Below are 20,314 nucleotides of genomic sequence, written 5' to 3'. Positions count from 1 at the left end.
TGGCTAAATGTTTTTAAATGAACCGGAGCAGACAGGCTCAGGGTGTGTGTGTGTGTGTGTGTGTTGGGGGAGGGGGTGGGGGGCAGGTTCGGCTCTGCCCAGTGGGGCACGCTGGTGTGGGGCTCAAAGACCTGACAGCAGAATGGGGTGGGGCTAATCTCTCTGAACAGGGGCAGATGTTGTTAACGAGCTCCTCTCTTTTCGTGGGAAAAAGGGGTGAAATCCTCACGGGGTCAGGGTCTTGTGCTGACCCACGGAGACTCCTCCGTCTCTCTGCTTTTTTAACCCCCCGCCCCCCCCCCCCACCCACCACCGCCCCTTCAGCCGACAGGTGGGAGGGGCTGGATTATGAGGAGCATTTATCCAAAAAAAATGTTTTTATGTTTTATCCCTTATTATGGATATTTGGTGTGTCTCATTGGGGGCTGTGAAATCTCCCGGGCAGAGCCAGCAACAGTGTCAGCATGACTGCCCCGTGGTTCAGGCGCCTCTGGTCGATTGCAGTCGTGTTTATGTTACCTCAGTCTTGCTCAACCGCAAAGAATGTTTTAGGTGGGGGATGTTTAAATGTCAACGGTGGTTACCTTGTGGGATTGGCTCAAAGGCTCAGGTGTGAGACACGCATTTCTCATCAATCTACAGGTGAAATAATTCAGTTGAAGTCATAGCAGTGCTGTCAGTTGCAGCAGGTAGACACACACTGTACTGGCTTGTATAGAGAAGATGATGAATAGAGAATGCGGGTTACTATCAGTGTGTAATGGCAATGCATCAGACCAGGTGCTGACAAAAGTCTTCAAAATTAGCTTGGGAGGTGTCGAGCAGCACGTTACATGGGTTAAAATGCGGATTTAAAAACTTTGTGAATATGACGGTCAAATTTTAAAACACCTGCTGAACTTTCTTGGAAAAACCTTCACCAAAATATCTTGCTAAACCACAATCTACAAAAAGAAAAAGTATTTTGCTCTGAATACTGTTGAAAGTTAATTTGTTCTGGATAAGAGTGTCTGCCAAATGCCAATAATGTAATGTAATGTAATGGGTGGGGTTAAAAACACACACACACACACAAACACATACACACACACACACTCACTCATACACACACACACACACACACACACACAAACACTCCATCATCAAAAGTCCAATCTACGTATCAGCTATAAAACCTCATTGTGTAAATCTCTGGCTGTTTCTAAGTAAAATCGTGTTTTTCACTTAAAGCAATTATCAGCTGTGTCTCCATCTGCCCCTTTTAACTTTTGGAGAGTAAACTTATTTTATTTTATTGATTTTTTTTTGGCAGTATGTAATAGCATAGTGTATGCTCCGCTAAAGTACCTGTATATAGTATGACGTTAGGAGACAGTGTGCCAAAACATCTCAGGCCTTAGTCGACTCAGCTGAAGTCAAAGGGATTGGCCAGGATCATCGAGAGCATTTTGCTCAAAGTCATACATACTGTTCATAGTCATAGTCGTGTAACTGTTCATGGACAGCAACTCAAAACGTGACAGCGTTGGGTGGCACATGCACAAAAAAACACTAAATACTAAATAGTTTGATCAGAGATTTGCTGAGAATTTGTCTGAAATGCCATTGCCATTAATCATTTCTTCTGAAAAGGCAGCCATGTTTATTTTATCATACCAAGTGTGTATCCGCAAGGAGCCCTTTGCTGCAGTGTTCGACCATTTAAAAAAATAAATAAATAAATAAAAATAAACTTTGAAAAATGTCTGTCTAATAAATGTGTAAGGACAAAATAATTATTAGATTTTTAAAAATGCTTAACAAGGGCGGCAGAGGAATTGTGTTTGCTTTTAGGAATTTTTTTCGTGTCGTGTGGGAGGATTATTAAATGCAGTACGTGACGCACCGAGAGTTGTAATGGGAACAGGTTTAAGGACACAAGCTTCCAGACAAACCTGTATCGGCAATTATGAAAGATTTCAGTTTTAACATCTGTAATTGTGGGTGAATTAATCTGAGAAGAATCTCGCACACTCCATTAGAAACATTTGAGGACAGTTCTCCTGAGGTAAAACACACTCCCCTGTCCTTTGAAAGAAGGTCATTTTCAGAGGGATGGGGCGCGTACAGATGTGTCGAGAGTTTCAGGCACAGGAGCAGGGGTGGTAACCGTCATAAAGGGCTGTCAGTGGAGTTCATCGCGGTGGGGTGCTGTGTGGTGTCATATGCTCAGTGACAGTGATAGGGTGGTGTTATTGTTCTGGGACTGTAAAGACACAGAGCAGACACTGGGTGGGGTGGGGTGCAGTGGGGGGACGGGGACGGGGGGCGAGACAGAGGTGGATTAAGCCCCTCATCTGGGCCGCGGATATTGATGAGTGTTTGCTGGGAGCCGCGGAGGAGGAGGAGCGGAGGAGGAGCGGAGGAGCCGCGGAGGAGGAGCGGAGGCTGACAGATCCGTGGTGACGGCACCAGGACTCACCCAAACTGCCGCCCCGTGCCGTCACGCACGGCGTCTCCCGAAACGCCAAGCGCGTCAATCACAAGATCGACCCACACCTTCACTCCTGCGCCTCCCTCTCCGGGCCTCAAACGGGTTCAGGGTGTGTGTGTGTGTGTGTGTGTGTGTGTGTGTGTGTGTGTGTGGGTGTGTGTGTTTGTGTGTGTGTGTGTGTGTGTGGGTGTGTGTGGGTGTGTGTGGGTGTGTGTGTTTGTGTGTGTGTGTGTGTGTGTGTGTGTGTGTGTGTGTGGGTGTGTGTGGGTGTGTGTGGGTGTGTGTGTTTGTGTGTGTGTGTGTGTGTGTGTGTGTGTGGGTGTGTGTGTGTGTGTGTGTGTGTTTTTAACACTCTTCGCTCCACAGTTCACCCCACCCATTACATTACATTACATTACATTATTGGCATTTGGCAGACGCTCTTATCCAGAGCGACGTACAGTTGATTAGACTATGCAGGAGACAATCCTCCCCTGGAGCAACGCAGGGTTAAGGGCCTTGCTCAAAGGCCCAACGGCTGTGCGGATATTATTGTGGCTACACTGGGATTAGAGCCATCAACCTTGCAGGTCCTAATCCTTTACCTTAACCACTATGCTACAGGCCGCCCCACCCACCCCCATCCCGGCCAGACTGGGGCAGTTTTTTTTTTTTAAGATAATTTTTAGGCCTTTTTCAGCTTTATTGGACAGTATAGTATAGAGAGACAGGAAGAATGGGAGCGAGAGAGAGGGGAAGACATGCGACAAATGTCGGACGGTCGGATTCGAACCGCCAACGTCGCGGCTCGCAATGAGCATGCAGTCAGTGCTCTACAGGCTGCGCCACCGAGACACCCCAGACTGGGGCAGTCAGTGTCCAGTGTCCTGGGGGGTCAGTGATGCTGAGATGAGGCCGTGTGAGGGGGGCGAGGGGGTTGAGCCATATCTGCGGGCCATTTTCGGGAGGTGTGGGTCACCAGATCTTGTCTCTCACCAGCCCTACGGCCCTCATATGCACCTGAGATTTCACACAGCTACAATCCCATCAACAGCGGGCCCAAGCTGAGTTTATTTGACTATTCGGGGTGTTCTAGCTGCCAACTGTGGTATTTCTACTAGGACACTTCTGATTATTATACAAGGGCGTATTATCTATGTGATCACTCAAGCACTTGGAACCATGCTTCCCTCGAGGGTTTTCAGCGCACTTGTCCCTGGTTCTGATTTGCACTTGTCGCTCTGGATAAGAGCATCTGCTAAATGCCTGTAATGTAACGTAACGCAATGGGTCTACCGCAGTCATACAGCAGCAAATGAGTGATCAGCAAGTGATATCATGGCATGTAACATATACAAGTGCCAATCAGTGGGCTTTCTCATGTGTGACCACAAACATGACATGAATGCACCGGTGGCCAATTACAGGAAATGTTTACTGCCCAGAAAACAGCAGACATTTTAAGATCATAGTGAAACATCACCACTAATTTTAGAAAATGGCATCAGTGGATTAGGGCAGTGGTTTCTGAAAGATTTCAGGCTCTCGGCCATCTCAAAGTCTCAGGGACCGCCACACACTGTAAAGTCAACAACATCATGCATTGTTTATGACTAAAGGTAATTGCTGGGCACTGGTGGCCATATTGCTAGGGACTGGTGCTGGTCCACAGACCGGTGTTTGGGAACCATGGGACTAGACTTATTCACATTTTTGTTCGACCAAGACGGTGGCCCAGTTGTGGACCCTACTCCAGGGAATCCAGGAACGCATTGAAGCAATAAAACAACTTCAATCTTCAGTCAAATGTATACAAAATACACATCTACAGGCACATAAACCCAAAGGTGTAATGCTGGGGTGGGGGGTGGGGGGGTGAGTGTGTTTAAAATGGTTCAGTTCCCTTGAATTCTAAGATTGGCCTGTGGCTAATTCCGGATGGTTCCATAGCAGCAGTGCTTACCTGGCTCCTCCAGTGAGAAAAAGGCCTAATGGCCTTCAGTCACCGGCTCCCCCCCGGTGTATTTTTGATCAGGCTCCGCAACCGGGGTCCCACACAGGCGTGGCAGGACCCACCCGGTGCCATGGAAACCCCGGTGTATGTGGTCGGCCCAGTCCGACAGGCCGTTCTGGCCCGGGACACCCCGCCCGGAGCGTGACGTGCGTGGGCCCCGGGGCAGGGCTGCCGGGGCCGGGAGGGTAAACAGGTTGAGGGGGGCAGGAGGAGACCTGAGATGTGGGGAGAGATGCAGGGCTGCAGATAAGGTGAGCCCTGTCAGCGTCGAGGGCCCGAAGCGCTCGTAGTATTTATTCAATCTTCTTCTAGACAGAGAGACAGGTAGATAGAGTGCTGTATTTATCCCCAGAGGGAAATTCTGGCATTACAGCAGCAGTAGCATCCTTGTCAGTAACACAATATAACTTGTATCAAAAACACACCAGTTGTAGGTAAAAAAACAGAACAGAACAATATATACATACTTTAAAATGATAAGTTAATAGTAACTTCTTGCCTTTGTGTCGTGGAAAGCTCTCCGGAGCCAGAGTTGTAGCTCTTTCTTGTGGGTTTCTACACTGGGGAGCAGAAAGTCCTCACGAGCAGAATGCAGGAAAAAAAATTGCCAGGAAAAATTAATTACGATATTTCACTAATATTCAAATGTGAGCAAGGGGGTAACAAAGGATGGTTGGTGTTTATATACAATCAAAAGTTGCCTCGCAGTCCTGAATTATGTGCCTGTCATTGCGTGTCATTATGTGACTATAATCACGGCGGTTTCTCAAGCGAAGTCTGTTGTCCATTGAATATGTGCACTTTGGACTTCATTTGGAACCACCTCTGTGACCCCTTTCATACCCCCCCCCCCCTACACCCATCCTAAATTTCACACCCTGGGCGCATAACCGTGCCTCCGCTCCGCACATCAACCTGCCCAGGGGGTCCAGCCTTTAGTGCCTAGCTGTGACTCCAATCAGGGCCGATGGCGGCCTTCTTTGTCATGCTAACAGGAACGGGCCCTTGTATCTCATTCAAACCCCCCCACACCTACCCCCTGCTCTCTCTTTCCCTCGCTTTCTCTCACTCTCTCTACCTTTCCCTTTTTCTCCCTCTCTCTCTCTCTCTCTCTCTCTCTCGCTCCCTCTCATTCCTCTCTGGCCCCACTAACCCATCTCTCGCTCTCTTTTCCTCCCCGTTCACTTTCTCTTTCTCCCTCTTCCCCCCATTCTCTTCCCCTCTTTCTCCCCTGTCTCTATCTCTCTCACTCTCCTCTCATCCCTCTCTTTCTCTCATTGTCCTCCTCTCTCTCTGCCCACACTAACCCAGTCTCTCTTTCTCTCCTCCCTCTCTCTTTCTCTCCCCTCTCCCTCTTACCCCCCTCTTGCCCCCCTCCTGCCCCCTTTTACCCCCTTTACCCCCTTCTTACCCCCTCCTGCTCCCGCTTACCTCCCTCCTTACTGTTCTCCTGCCCCCTCCTTCCCCCCCTCCTGCCCCCTCTTACCCCTCCTTACCCCCCTCTTACCCCCTCTTGCCCCCCGCCTTACTCCCCTCCTGCCCCCTCTTACCCCCCTCTTACCCCCCTCTTGCCCCCTCTTTACCCCCCTCTTGCCCCCCTCCTGCCCCCCTCCTTACTCTCCTCCTACCTCCTCCTTACCCCCTCCTGCACCCTCCTGCCCCCCTCTTACCCCCTCCTGCCCCCCTCCTGCCCCCCTCCTGACTCCGGAGGTCAGCTCCGGCGGTCCCTGCCCTGCAGTGGCCATTTCATATTCAAATGCCCTCCGATCAGATCCCCGGCCCCTTTACGGCCGCCGCGCGGGGTCGTGGGGTCGCGCCGGGGATTTAGACGCTAAAGCAGAGGAAGGAGGGGCAGGAAGGGGGCGGGCGAGGGGGGTAATTCAGGGACTGAATGAGCAATAAAACTATTTCCCTTACGGCCCGGGCCGGAGTGCCGGCTTTTCATCCTGCGGAAGAGGAGCCGTGCGGACAATCGAAATGATTTTCTTTATCGCTTAGCGTACTCATACGCTGATATCGGCACTTCGCTCACGGTGAGGCGCATGGTGAAATGGTGGGGGTCTTTAGGACGGAGATTGGGGGTGGAAAAATCCAGCTTCAGAAAGTAAAAGACCACCAGGATTTGGTAATAAGCGCGATTCTTCCGCCAAGAGGTTGAACTAATTAATGAAATCCGTTCACGTGTGGAAGAAAAACACGGCAAGACTTTTTTAACTTTCTGTCTCCTGGACGTTCCGTCTGCACAGAGATGAGGAGTGACCCGTTGTGAGTGACCCTGCGACCCGTCTCTCCCCCCCGTGCGGAGCGTCTGAGGCCCCGGGGGTGTTCTGGGCCCGCTGTCTCCCAGACTGCAGGTGCCCTGATGGGGCAGGTGCAGGTCTCCCCCCGTCCCCGTCACTCACCCCCGTCCCTGTCACTCACGGCTGGCCGCGTCGCAGGTGGCTGATCGTCCCGCAGCGGGAGAGCCTCCGCGTGCCTGCAGGTGTGACCCGGCCCTCTGTCTGCCTCCGGACGTTTAAATACTTCACCTGTAGACCCCCGGGGACAGTATGCCCCCTCATCCCTGCACAATTTCACATTTTAAACATTTATTGACCACAGATACAAATTCATGTAAAAAAGATGAATTTCTGAGGGCTCAGGGAAACTTCATTGGTCAGCTTCATTAGCAAACTGTCAAACTGTAGAAATCATTATTTCATGACCCTTTCTATGTTCAACAGTGCTTAACTCGTTTTGTGAGAGGCGTTTATGAGGACATGAGGTTTATGAGGACATAAACTTTATTTTAGAAAAAGTACATTAATGGCATTTGGCAGACGCTCTTATCCAGAGCGCCGTACCACAAAGTGCAAAGGACCTTTCTCAAGGCTACATTGGCAGTACTCCACTTAGGAATTAGTGTTTAGGAAGCTAGAAACTTAAAGCTAGAAAGCTAAAGCTTAAGAAGGCTAGGCCTGTATTACTCAGAGCTACTTAGAGCAACTTAGAGCAACATCTTACAGGTCTAGCTTTCCAGATGTTACAAACACAAACTGCACTTGGGCCCTGGGGTACACAAGTACTGGACCCCCAGTCTCAGTGTGGGTGTGGGGTCTGTCCTGGCCCCGCTGAGTGTGCTCTGGGGCAAAGCCTGAGGGGCCTACAGGGTATTTTCACCATCCCCCAAAATCACTGATCACCATGGCAACCAGAAAGAGCCTGTCAGCAGTCCACAAAACGAACCATTTTTCACAAAAATAGCAACATGATCAGCCTTTTTCAAATATCATTCTTCCATTTTGTGGATTCTGCCTTGTATGTGAGACAAGGAGATTCTGCAACAGTCATTGACAAATTTACTTTTTATTTGTTTTAGTAAGTACTTTGTTGAAACCAGTAGAATTCCATTTAGCTGGAGGGGATCCTAACAGAATCAAATGTAAGATTTAGTTGCATTTCAATAAATGATTCACATGCACAATGCTTATTTTCTCAGGGGTTTCTTTGAAATGTAAAATTGAAATAATTTTGCTGATGGCACTGAATATGAGTTTTTTATAGATGTGAGGTGTTTGGTAGTGATGTGTTTGAGTCTTACCTGTTTGAGAATTATACATAGGTAAGTAAATGTGTGTGTGTGTGTGTGTGTGTGTGTGTAAGATGCATTTTCAAAAGCTTTCTGAAAGCTGTGAAAAGGAGAATACCTCAAACAGGATATGGAAAAATCACAAAGAACCCTAATTTTTCATTGCCAAATAGTTGATCACTAAACCACATTTTCTAAACAATATCTCAAGGAAATCTTCAGATTCCATTATCAACACAAAACAGTCTTCAACCCTGGGGCCAGGCCTGGTGGAGCACTCTCCTGGCAGGCTTCTTTCACTGCAAAAAGTGTTTTTTATCTGAAGTACCTACTAGCTTGTTTTAAGTTATTGTTTACCTCACATTACCCCATTGGCTAATTTTGAAATTAGTCAAACTATTTAACCCGACTGGCAATATTTTTGTCTTATTTAGCAGCAAAAAAACAAAAACAAAACAGAAATAACATTTATCATCTGAATATAAGACCTAAATACTTGCTGAGACTGACTCATTTCTTGCTTTTATTTCATTTTTGCAGTGTTGATCAGATCTGAATCATAGCTCCTTCTTCTTTTATCTGGAAGGTTCCGCTTCTCAGCCCAGCAGGAGCTCCTCATTGGTCCAGGGGTTTCAACACCCTGATTGACAGGCAGGTCAGAGTTGGGTGCTAATCCGGCTCTGGCATTTCTGTCGTTTGTGTGGGCCCGTCGATCCGCTACCAGCCCCCCTCTGAGGTGGATGAGCTGTGTTGAGAAGAGATGCATGCTGGGACGGTTGCAGGTGCGGTGGGCAGTGGGCGGTGGGCACGGGGGGGGGGGCGGGTGTCGGGCAGGGGTTTAGCGGGGCGCGGGGGTTTAGCGGGGCGCGGCAGGCCTCAGTAAGCACAGCTGCAGTCTCAGCGCCCCTCCCTGCCCGGGGCATTACTGCTACTCTGCTACATCCGGAGAAAGGGCCCTGCCGCTTGGATGCTCAGCGCGGGACAGTGAGCGGAGCGGAGTGGAGTGGGGCAGAGTGGGGCAGAGCGGGGCAGGTTCAGCAGCGTTAGGGAGGTGCCCCCCCCAGGACAGAGAGCTGAGCGGGGCAGGTTCAGCAGCGTCAGGGAGGTGCCCCCTCCAGGACAGAGAGCTGAACAGGGCAGGTTAAGAAGGAGGTGCCCCCTCCAGGACAGAGAGCCGAACAGGGCAGGTTAAGAAGGAGGTGCCCCCTCCAGGACAGAGAGCTGAACAGGGCAGGTTAAGAAGGAGGTGCCCCCTCCAGGACAGAGAGCTGAACAGGGCAGGTTAAGAAGGAGGTGCCCCCTCCAGGACAGAGAGCTGAACAGGGCAGGTTAAGAAGGAGGTGCCCCCTCCAGGACAGAGAGCGGAGCAGGGCAGGTTAAGAAGGAGGTGCCCCCCCCCCAGGACAGAGAGCGGAGCGGGGCAGGTTAAGAAGGAGGTGCCCCCCAGGACAGATAGCGGAGCGGGGCAGGTTAAGAAGGAGGTCCCCCCCCCAGGACAGAGAGCTGAGCGGGGCAGGTTCAGCAGCATCAGGGAGGTGCCCCCCCCCCTACATCCCCCACACTGCCTGTATTTTCTCATGTGCCGCAGGAGAGGAGGGGAGTGGGGGGGGGGGGGGGGGGTCTTTTTGCGGGGGGATGAGGAGCCCCGGGGGGGGGGGGGGGGGGGGGGTCAGTATCCGTGTGTGTGTTCCTCCTTTCTTCTTACGTCCACACTGACCATTCCCACACACACCCACCTCCCCCCCCCCCCCCCCCCCTCCTGCCTCCCCCACCCCTTTGTATAGCCCTGCACCTGCACACTTTCAGTTAGAAGGAGAGTCGGTACATTTCGGGGCGGGGGGGGTGGGGGGGTGTCGGAGTGCATTGTGAATTATTTGTGATTTAAAAAATAAATAAATAAAAATGCCGTTCTTCGGTGAGACAGTGGAGGGGAAACATTGTGGGAAGAATTTCTCGTCTCGCCCTGATTTCATGACTGAGAGATTTCACCGATACCGCCATTCACCCGCGTTATCTGGGCATATTAAGTGACAGACAGCCTGTTTCCGTCGCAGAGCACAGAGCTCCTCAGTGGGCCGCTGTCACCGGGTTTTGGGCTTTGTGAACAGGACTTAATGCACCAGTTACATCTGCTGCGTCTCTGTGCATTACTGTCCAGTCACACGTGGTGTCATGTGGGAAAAGTACATCCCTATTATTAATCCATCACACCAAAAATGATCCCAACTTTAAGAAAGGCGATTCCCAACTTAGATGGAAGCACATGCTGTTGAGTGGAGGGAAATCTTTTTCAAAAACTACCAATGTCAAGATTCAAAGCTAGCATGGGTAGCCCTTGTAAACATACTTTTCTGTTTCCTGGCTGAAAGTTGACTTATTTTATTTCGCTATGTATCAAGTACGAGGGATTTCAGTGCCTTGAAAGACACCTGATTTTGGTTGCCATGACATTCTGTAAGTGCATTGACAGCAAAACAAATTTTTTACAAAAAACAACAAGCGTTCCCTCATAGCAGAAAGATGGTCGTGTATATTCAGGCTTACACACCTTTACGTAACACAGCCCCCCCCCCCCCCCCCCGCCTGGCCTACGCACAATCTTCTGCGAAAAGAAGTTAAAAGAAAGACCCGAAATTACCTGAAATGACTGTCATTTGGCGTGTGAGTTGCTGCTCTGCGATTGGCCGAGAGGGTGCTGCATATTCATTGGTCCCGGGACCGGGCCAGGAGGCCTGCTGGGTAAATGGTGTCGTAATCAGGCCCTGCCGGCTCGGCCTGATCAAATTCGCCACATCCCACGCCCCCCTCCCGCCCCCCCCCCCTCTCCCCCGCCTCATAAGGAGACCCTAATGGGAGAGGGTGCTGAGTTCTTCTTGTGTGTGCAGTTTGGAGGGGGGCGGGGGGTGTAGGGGCAGAGACAGAGGAACGAGGTGGTGGGGTTCGGGGGTGGGGATGGGTGGGTGGGGGGGTGGGGGTGCATACTTTTTGTTCCCACATTTGATTATTCAGGTTGGCTGAACTAAATTCTAAACCCATAAAATTCGTATCCCCTCTGGGAGCCATTTGCATACATTTCAGCCACCCCCCCCCCCCCCCCACACCACCCCCACACCGCCCCCCACCTTCCCAAAACTTCAAACTCCTCTCTTTTTCCCAGAAAGAGAGGCGGCTATGCAGCCAGGCCAGTCTGGGTCTTTAAGATGTCACTGTGGTGTGAAAAATAGGCGTACAAACTGGAACTCTTTGAAACTCCAAACTGCCAAAACCCCTGCCCCCTCACCCACACCCCCTCCCCATCCCATTCTGCACCCCCTCTCCTCCTACCCTCAAACAGAGAGGAGAAACCAGCCTGATGCCCAGTGAAACCATCCTTTTCCCCCCCTTTCCCGTACAGGGTGTGGCCCCAGGGCACCTGGCCATAGTGGACCACACAGTGTATTGGACCCTCAGGGGGTTGACAAACCTGGATAGAGCTCTCCGTGCCACAAGGTTGCCCTTACTGGGCAATTTGCTGCCAGTAAGCAGGGCATACTTTTGCATTGACTGTGCTTGTACTCCTTTAGTTATGTGTTGTATATGGGAAGCTACATACATAACTAAACTTATAACCACCTTGTAAATCTTCTTAAGCGACCCATATACGTATTTGGAGTTAATCTGAACCTTTTTAACCAAAGTTAAAGACTGTGTGCATGAATATCTGGGTGTGTGTGTGTGTGTGTGTGTGTGTGTGCAAACAGGGTGGGAACGGTTGTGTTGACTATGGGGAAGGAATGTGGACATTACTGAATAATGCCAGAGTTAGGTGTTTGTTCCCACTTGTTTACCAATGGCCTCTGGGTCAGGTGACTCTGAGAAGCACCTGTGGCCCGTGATGGGGGGAGTGCACAGGTGTGCTCCGTCGCGGGCGGGTGTGAAACTCCAGGGTCTAACAGGGTTACACAACCCTGCACTCAAGTGTCCATGAAGGAAGTTAGGCACATATTTACCAAATTGCACACAACCAATGTTTTCGCATAGTTTGGAGGGCAAATGAGCCTTCGAATGTGTATAAAAATGCTCAAACAGATGCCGGATTTTGATGAATAACTAAAGAGTGGTGCCAGCCCTTTCCACTTGTCGAGTCAGGCCTTTCATGCTACAGTACGCTGCGTATTCATGCAGCTGCACTGAGGCCAGGTCCACATTGTGCCCGTCATTAAAGACAGAATTTCAGGTGAAGCACCTGGAGGTGGTCAGAAATGTGAAGCCCCAGAAAAACACTGTGCCCACACTTGTTTGCATATTTCTTTCTTGGGATTATTATTTTTTTTACATTACATGTCATTTGGCAGACGCTTTTATCCAAAGCAACTTACAGTTCATTTGGACAAGTAAGCAGTCGACAATCCTCCCCTGGAGAAATGCGGGGTTATTTGTTTACGTATTGATTTATTTCTGCCGAATGACACCCGTTTTGTGACGGGACAGGTCGTGGGGCTGCCGAGAGGAGGTGGGATGATGGCATTTCGGTCACATGCGCTGGGTGTCACCCCCCCCCCCCACACACACACACACACACACACACACACACACACGGTTCCCAGTGTTGAGGCAGAGTGCAGTGTCAGGTGGCTGAACACTGAGCGCCCATTGTGCGTGCTAACCAAAGCGGAATGCCCGAGTGACCAAAGGGGCTGGGCTAGACCAGGGCCCCACAAAGGCAGGGGGAGGAGAGGATGACGGTGGATCAAGCGGGGGAGGGGGGGTTCTGCCTGGGGCTAAAGAGATCCACTCACCCCCCAAAACTCCCGCCCCCCCTCCCTGTCCCCTCCACAGCCTGCCAAAATGCCCACCGGTGCCCAATTTCTCCTCAAACCACAGCAAATCATCTTGCCCAGAATACAGCTCAACATAGCATGATAATAGTATTGTGTGGTATATTTGGGGAAATATAGGAACAGTAGTATGTTTTTTGTCCAATCTGAACATTGATTGTGCTTCGCGCTAGATGCCTGTGCTCGTGTTCCATAGAGTATTAACCGTCTGGGTGAATTTTATTCGTTTGAATGGTTAAATGGTCAAACAATGTCGTGCTCATTCATTAAGCTCGTTAACTACTCAAGTTATGTGCGTAGGTGTTCAGAAAACCCAAAAAAGGAAAACCATTGTACCCTCTAGTATAATGAAATTTAAGCTATGAGTAATTTGACAATGGCTTAATATCCCCAGGTCTCCTAGTCACGTAATGTTCTGTTTTCCGGACTGAAACGGCTGCTCATTTTTGTCCGCTCTTTCGGTGTTAAAAACATATTTTTCGTGACTGTTACCGGGTTACGCGATACGGACAGGACACCGAAGCGGTCCCGAACGAGACCGACCGCGCCGTCTCATGAGAATGGAATGTTCTGGACCTGGTCCATTACGGCTTTCCATCTCGTTGCGCCATGTTTGCTCAAAGCAAATCTAGAGACCGGAGGAGATTTGTCTTGTAATTTTCCAAGTGGTCCGCTTCTCGTTGGGAGTATACCAAGGGTGTACCAGGAGGCCATCTACTGCTCTTATCGAATTAACCCAATTATTTATTAAATCTAATTTATTAGTTTTTATTTAATCGTGAGCTAAGGTTTCCAGCTGCACGTATACTTGGTGATAAAATTTTGCTGTTCTATAACTCTTCAGAAATTTAAGCTCGAATAATTTGGAACAGACTCCAGCTACCGAGTCTTGCATGCACCCCAGGGGTAAATAGACTAGGCCTTAGCAAAACTCTACTGGAGGCCGGAACACATCTCTAATTCCACTTCATGAGACTCCAGCCTGGAGGTCATTGTTATTGAGATGTTGTGCGTGAGATGGCTGTCCTTCAGGTGTTTGGCCATGAAAGTAACCGGACGATGCCCTACAGCCATGGATGTGACCCCAGACCCCCCCCCTCCCCACCCTACAAATTCCACAGACCCCAGTTTCCACTTTGAAATTATCTCTTCCTTCTCCCTCATTCTCCGCTCCCAGAAATCAAGGTGAACTCCGCAGATCAAAGGGACGGTCTTCCCCTGAAACTCAGGGCCACGTGGAACCCCTCTGTCTCGCTCATTTGCCATTTAAAAACCCTGCATTCATACCCCATTACCCAGCCTGTTTATTACCATTGTTGAGTTCCCCCTCCCTCCCTCTCTCTCTCTCTCTCTCTCTCTCTCGTTCTGCCACCAATTGGTTAGGAAGGCCTGCTGAGGGCTTGTTTGTGGTGATAATGGCAGTAGCTTCTAGGCCTCAAGCAGAATTTCACTCACAGGCTGGTAATTTGTAGTCTAGAGGATGTCTTAGGATCGCATGATCTCCAGGGTAGCGCCAACTGTAAGCAGTAAGCACGTTTGACCTGGCTAATCTGAGGATCAACAAAATTACTACATTAAAATTTTGTTATAAATTCATTTTTAAAAATCTGCATCCTGTAACTTGCCGAAGAGTCTTGTCTAGTCTTAGTGCTATCAGACCACCTTTGTAGCTTGCAAACTATTTGGTCCATTAAGTAATTGGCCAAACGTCAATACATCACAGAAAAATGTACGTCCGAAAAATCTCAATGGCCTTCTTCACTGAGCCGGCAGTTGGGATTCATGCCAGGCGAGTGGAAAGTTACGGTGACCTCACAGTATATACGTGTATGTATGTACCTGTATAGAGACGCTGCCCTGTTTCCGCGCCTGCAGTTTACCAGAAAGGCTGAAATGTGATTATGACCTCTGGAAAAGGTTGTGTCCCACGGGCTCCCAGCGGCCCCACTCTCCGCCCATCAGCATCATGGTCCGTCCCGCCGGCACGGGGGCCCTCGCGCCGAAATCACCTCGCAATCAGGACGCACGTGTCCCTCGAACCTGCGACTCTCCAGCTGATTCCTCCCTGATTACGGGGGCCGGAGCCGCAGCGTGCGTGAGGGTGGGGGTATTGTTTTGTCCGCGGCTGAAAGATTGCTCGTTTGTGTGATCACTATTTGACCGGGGGGAGGGAGGGCACCAATCATTGGTTGTGTTTTTTAACTTTGCGTGCGCTAGCTAAAAGGGTTTTGTGCATGCTAAGCTCGCGGAGAATTTCCTGAGAATTTTAAACCGAATACGTGTCTATAACCAAATCCAGTCGTATGAAAGAGGAATACTATTTCTGAATAGTCTCAGTTTTTTTGTTTTTCATTCAAAATGGTCAGTCAGGACACTGAAGATCCACCCTCAACCTCTGTCCTAATCTTAATCCACTCCGGCTTTAGCTGGAGGCAGTGTCGGAGAGGAAGGCAGGAGCAGCACTCCGGCTGTAGCTGGAGGCAGTGCCGGAGAGGAGGGCAGGAGCAGCACTGCGGCTGTAGCTGGAGGCAGTGCCGGAGAGGAGGGCAGGAGCAGCACTGCGGCTGTAGCTGGAGGCAGTGTCAGAGAGGAGGGCAGGAGCAGCACTGCGGCTGTAGCTGGAGGCAGTGTCGGAGAGGAGGGCAGGAGCAGCATTCCGGCTGTAGCTGGAGGCAGTGCCGGAGAGGAGGGCAGGAGCAGCACTGCGGCTGTAGCTGGAGGCAGTGCCGGAGAGGAGGGCAGGAGCAGCACTCTGGCTGTAGCTGGAGGCAGTGCCGGAGAGGAGGGCAGGAGCAGCTGTGGGATGGCACCTGCAGATGTCCCCGGATTTCCTCTCAGCCTCCGTGGAGCTGCTCGGGGGCCCCAGACACCCCACTCGCCCCCAGACAAAGGGCCCTGTCCTCAGCAGCACCTCTCCCCCTGAGGGGCACCATTACTGGTGGCCAGCAGCAATCAGGAAGCGCTCCCCCCGCCCCGTTCTCTCGCCCTCCGCCCCGCTCTCTCGCCCTCCGCCCGGGCCCTCGTTGCTTCCTCCTTTGTGCGGGGGGGGGGGGGGGGGGGGGGTAAACAGGGAGCAGCCCGGCCAGGGGCCTCGTCCTCCCCCTCCCGCCCCTCACGCTGGCCCCCCTGTCCCAGGCCGTAATCAGCGCACGGAGGGCGGTCACACCGACGGCACGCACCCACGCCTTCGCGCGCCAGCGTCAGTTATTTTATTTTATTTATTTATTTATTTTTTTAAAGATATTTTTTAGGCCTTTTTCAGCTTTATTGGACAGTATATAGTATAGAGAGACAGGAAGAATGGGAGCGAGAGAGAGGGGAAGACATGCGACAAATGTCGGACGGTCGGATTCAAACCGCTGACGTCGCGGCTCGCAATGAGTATGCGGTCAGTGCTCTACGGGCTGCGCCACCGAGACACCAAACAAGGTCCAAATGCTTGTCACTGGGGCGATACCCATTAGGGACGTATAATTGTAGCCCGTATGAGCAATATATAATTCATTTCTACCTTTTTTGCTCGGAAAACATACTCATTTGCATTCTCAATGTGAACATTACTGTAATTTCTGGGTACATATGGGAAATCTGGTCCTTGGAAGAATAAAATTGCACCTCCTCTGTCACTTTGTTTCTGAAAGTGTGACTGTATTTGGTTGTAGTCACATGTTCTGTTGAAAAGCCTCAGGGAAAATGTATAACATAACCAACGATTGGAGCAAAACAAATACCATGGCCAATCACAGGTCATGTTACTGGTTTCGCATGTGCTGAAAGGTTTGCACATCCTAAAGGTCAGGCCATAAGTATTTTCACATTTTAAAGACTTCTTGAGTGTTTCAAATAATAGTTTGTCCTCGATCCAGTGCCAGCTGTAGGGTTCTGGCTCAAGATTTTTGGGGGCGAATGGTCAGCATGCAAATTGGGGAGTAGACAGAGGGGGCAACCAACTCTAGACCAGGCGGGGTGAGGGGTGGCAGAAGTAATCGCGATGCCATTCGGTTGCCAGTTGCGTCAAATTGCTGCAGACACATAAACGACAATACCGCACAATTAAAATGTGTTCTGAAACCCCAAAAAAACGAAAGTTTAATTGTGTGGCTCAGCCAGGGATGGTTGTGGCCCTGAACAACACGAGAGTGTTTGTGCCAGCAGCCTGCTCTGCCCAGGTCTGGCGTGTGTTCATATGTATGCGTGTGAGTGCGTGTGCGTTCACCTGCGTGTGTTCTAGCTTCCCTATGTCTGAAGTTCCTCATATAAAGCACACTGCCCCTCACACTGGCTTGTGCTCTGCGTTTCTTTGTCAAACACCGAAACCTGATTTGAAACCTGGCTTGAGAAGGAATTCAACTTATTTCTTATGCAACCGATTGCACTAAATTTGAATATGGTCGATAGAGAGGAAGTGATTGCACTCTGAGAAATAAAGTGACAGTTGAGATACATTTTTGTTCTGCAAGGATCAAATTTCCCGAATGTACCGTGAAAGTATGGTAATGTGCTCTTTCTGTACAAATGAATACTTTCTCCAAAGCAAACGTACAAATTAATTATATATTGCTGGCTAGGGGTATAATTGTATCTGCCTAAAGGGTACCAGACCAGTGACCTTTTTCAGGCACTTTTTGTACCTTTATTTCTGAGAGTGTGCAGTGTGTGTGTGAAAGTGTGTGTGTGTGTGTGTATGTGTGTGAAAGTGTGTGTGAAAGTGTGTGTGTGTGTGTGCCTGTGTGTGTGTGTGTGTGTGTGTGAAAGTGTGTGTGTGTGTGTGTGTGTGTGTGTGTGTGTAATTGGGAGAGTTATGTGAGGCAGAGCGAGGGTGCGGAGTGATTGGGTGAATAGACTGAACGATTGAGTGATTGAGGCCTGTGACTTTGTCCCCTTCCCCGGCCCCCCGCCCCCCCCCCAGCCCCGCGCCCCCCCCTCCCCTCCCCCTCGGCCCTGCTTGAGTTCCGCCCGGAGACAGCCATTGTCTGTGTGGGGCGATGGAATCCCGATGACATCACTGCTGCCCCTGCTCCAGCGCGTTCGGGCCCCTGTCACCGGGGCCTCTGTCTGGCTGCTGTTGATCTGGAACGGGATTTTCGCCCAGACTGACCCGACTCTGGCGTGGAACATCTCTTCTGTCATTTCTGCAGCACACCTGTTAGAACATTAACTTTCAAGCAATAAAAAAAGGTACTTTTCACAATTAATGCTGTGTTTTTTTTCTTTTATCAAAAACAGAAAACACAGCAAGTTATAACCAAAAAAAACCCCCAAAAACAAAGCCAGTTACTGTATATCCAAAAACACAGCTAGTTACAATAAAAAACAAAGCTAGTTATAACAAAAACACAGGTACTTATAACCAGAAAACAAAGCTAGTTTAACCAAAAAGCAAAGCTACTTTTAACCAAACACACAGCTTATGACTGAAAGACAGAGAGTTATAACAAAAAACAAAGCTAGTTATAACAAAAACACAGCTAGTTATAACCAAAAAACAAAGCTAATAATAACCAAATATCACAGCTAGTTATAACTAAAAACATAGCTAGTTATTAACAAATATCACAGCTAGTTATAAACAAAAACAAAGTTAGTTACAATAGAAAACACAGCTAGTTATACTAAAGAAACCACAGCTAGTTATAACCAAAGAAACCCAAAACAAAGCTAGTTATAACCAAAAAACACAGCAAGTTATTACCAAAAATGTCTTTCCAAACTGTTTTGTGAAGGAAAAAACCTGTTTGTTACGAGTAAGTTGACGAAATATAAGCCAGAGTGTGACCCTTTTAGGACAGTGGGTAGCGTTGAGTAATACCTCGTGTGAGAGATTGCCGTGGGGTTGACATCGTTAAGGAAACGGGATGGGAAGACAGTCACGCTGAGACTGAGGGGGGGCTTCCACACCAACGCGCGATTTTTCCCTGGGTTATAAAAAAAAAAGTATCGCCACATTCCATTGAAGTCAGCGGTGTTCACCGTGCAAAAATCCGCCTCAATGCGCGATCGACCAATACTCTTTGCACTCTGTGACACCTCTTGGTGTCAAGGTGCCCAGATACAAACCCCACAGGCTCGCCTTGCAGTGACGGGGCTGCAGGTGGCTGTGGCACGGTGCGGGGGCAGGGGGGGGGGGGTGGTGATGAACGTGTTGTTGCCGGGGGAACGGTGCGGAGTTGGTGAGGCGGTGTGTTTGCGTTGCACGCCTAGTACATGGGACAGAATTTTGGCACGGCTTCAGGTACCGCGAGGCACACGTGAGACGCGGGAGCGTGGCGTGTTCGGTTACCTGCAGACTCTGCCTCCAAAGTGAACTTTGGCCTCAGGTGCACAGTCTGTGCCTTCTCCGCTCCACACCCAAGTCGGGGTGTGGAACCCTCCCATACTTGACTCACCTCTCTCTCTCTCGCAGAAATAAAGCCACAGTGGAGGTACATTTTCATTCTACAAGGATCAAATTTACCCTGAAAGTACAGTTATGTTCTCTCGGGGTAGAAATTAGTACGTTTTCCAAGCAAAAAGGGTACAAATTAATGATATAACGCAGGCTAGGAGTACAATTTTATCTACGTATAGGGTAGCGCCGCAACAACAAGTTTTTGTACCTTCAGACTGCACAAACCCCCCACCCCCACAATGTCCACCCCACCTTGTGTGGTCAGCCTGTTTGAGTGTCAGCCAAGAGAAACTGACTCCAGCTTCAGCACTATCCAGCCCTACCAACCCAGCTCTGCACGTGTCTGGCATTTCAAACAACGCCAAACAGTTCCTCCCTACCTACCAGAACAGTGGTGCTGCAGCAAGACCACAGTTCTGACAAGTGTGAGGTGTTTGGATATGATGCCCCCCCTCCCTCTCTCTCTCTCTCTCTTTTTATCTCTTTCCCTTTCTCTCTCCCCCTCTCTCTCTCCCTCTCTCTTTCTTCCCCCCTCTCTCCCCCTCTTTCTCTCTCTCCCTCTTTCTCTCCCCCTCTTTCTTCCTCTCTCCCTCTCTCTCCCCTCTCTCCCTCCCTCTCTCCCTCTCTTGCTCTCTCCCTCTTTCTCTCCCCTCTTTCTTTCTCTGTCCCCCTTTCTCTCCCCTTCTCTCTGTCTCTCTCTCTTTCTCCCTCTCCCCCTCTCTCTGTCTTTCTCCCTCTCTCTCTCTCCCCCTCTCTCCCTCTCTCCCTCTCTCTCTCTCTCTCTCCCTCTCTCCCTCTCTCTCTCTCTCTCTCTCTCCCTCTCTCTCTCTCTCTCTCTCTTCCTCTCTCTCTCTCTCTCTCTCTCTCTCTCTCACTCACTCTTTCCATGGCTCTTTCATCACAGTCCCCAGGTGGGGCAGACGCTGTGGGTAAACCTGACTTTCAGGTATCCCACATACAGTCTGGGCTGATCTCTCTCACCTGTGCAAACACAGACCCACCGCCTCCCACCCCGCTTTCTACCAGAAAGCCAGACGGAGAGAGAGAGAGAGTGAGAAAAAGGAAAGTCAAGGGG

This window comes from Conger conger, chromosome 3 (genome assembly GCF_963514075.1).
Source record: "Conger conger chromosome 3, fConCon1.1, whole genome shotgun sequence".
Lineage (NCBI taxonomy): Eukaryota > Metazoa > Chordata > Actinopteri > Anguilliformes > Congridae > Conger > Conger conger.
This window is presented reverse-complemented; position numbering follows the sequence as displayed.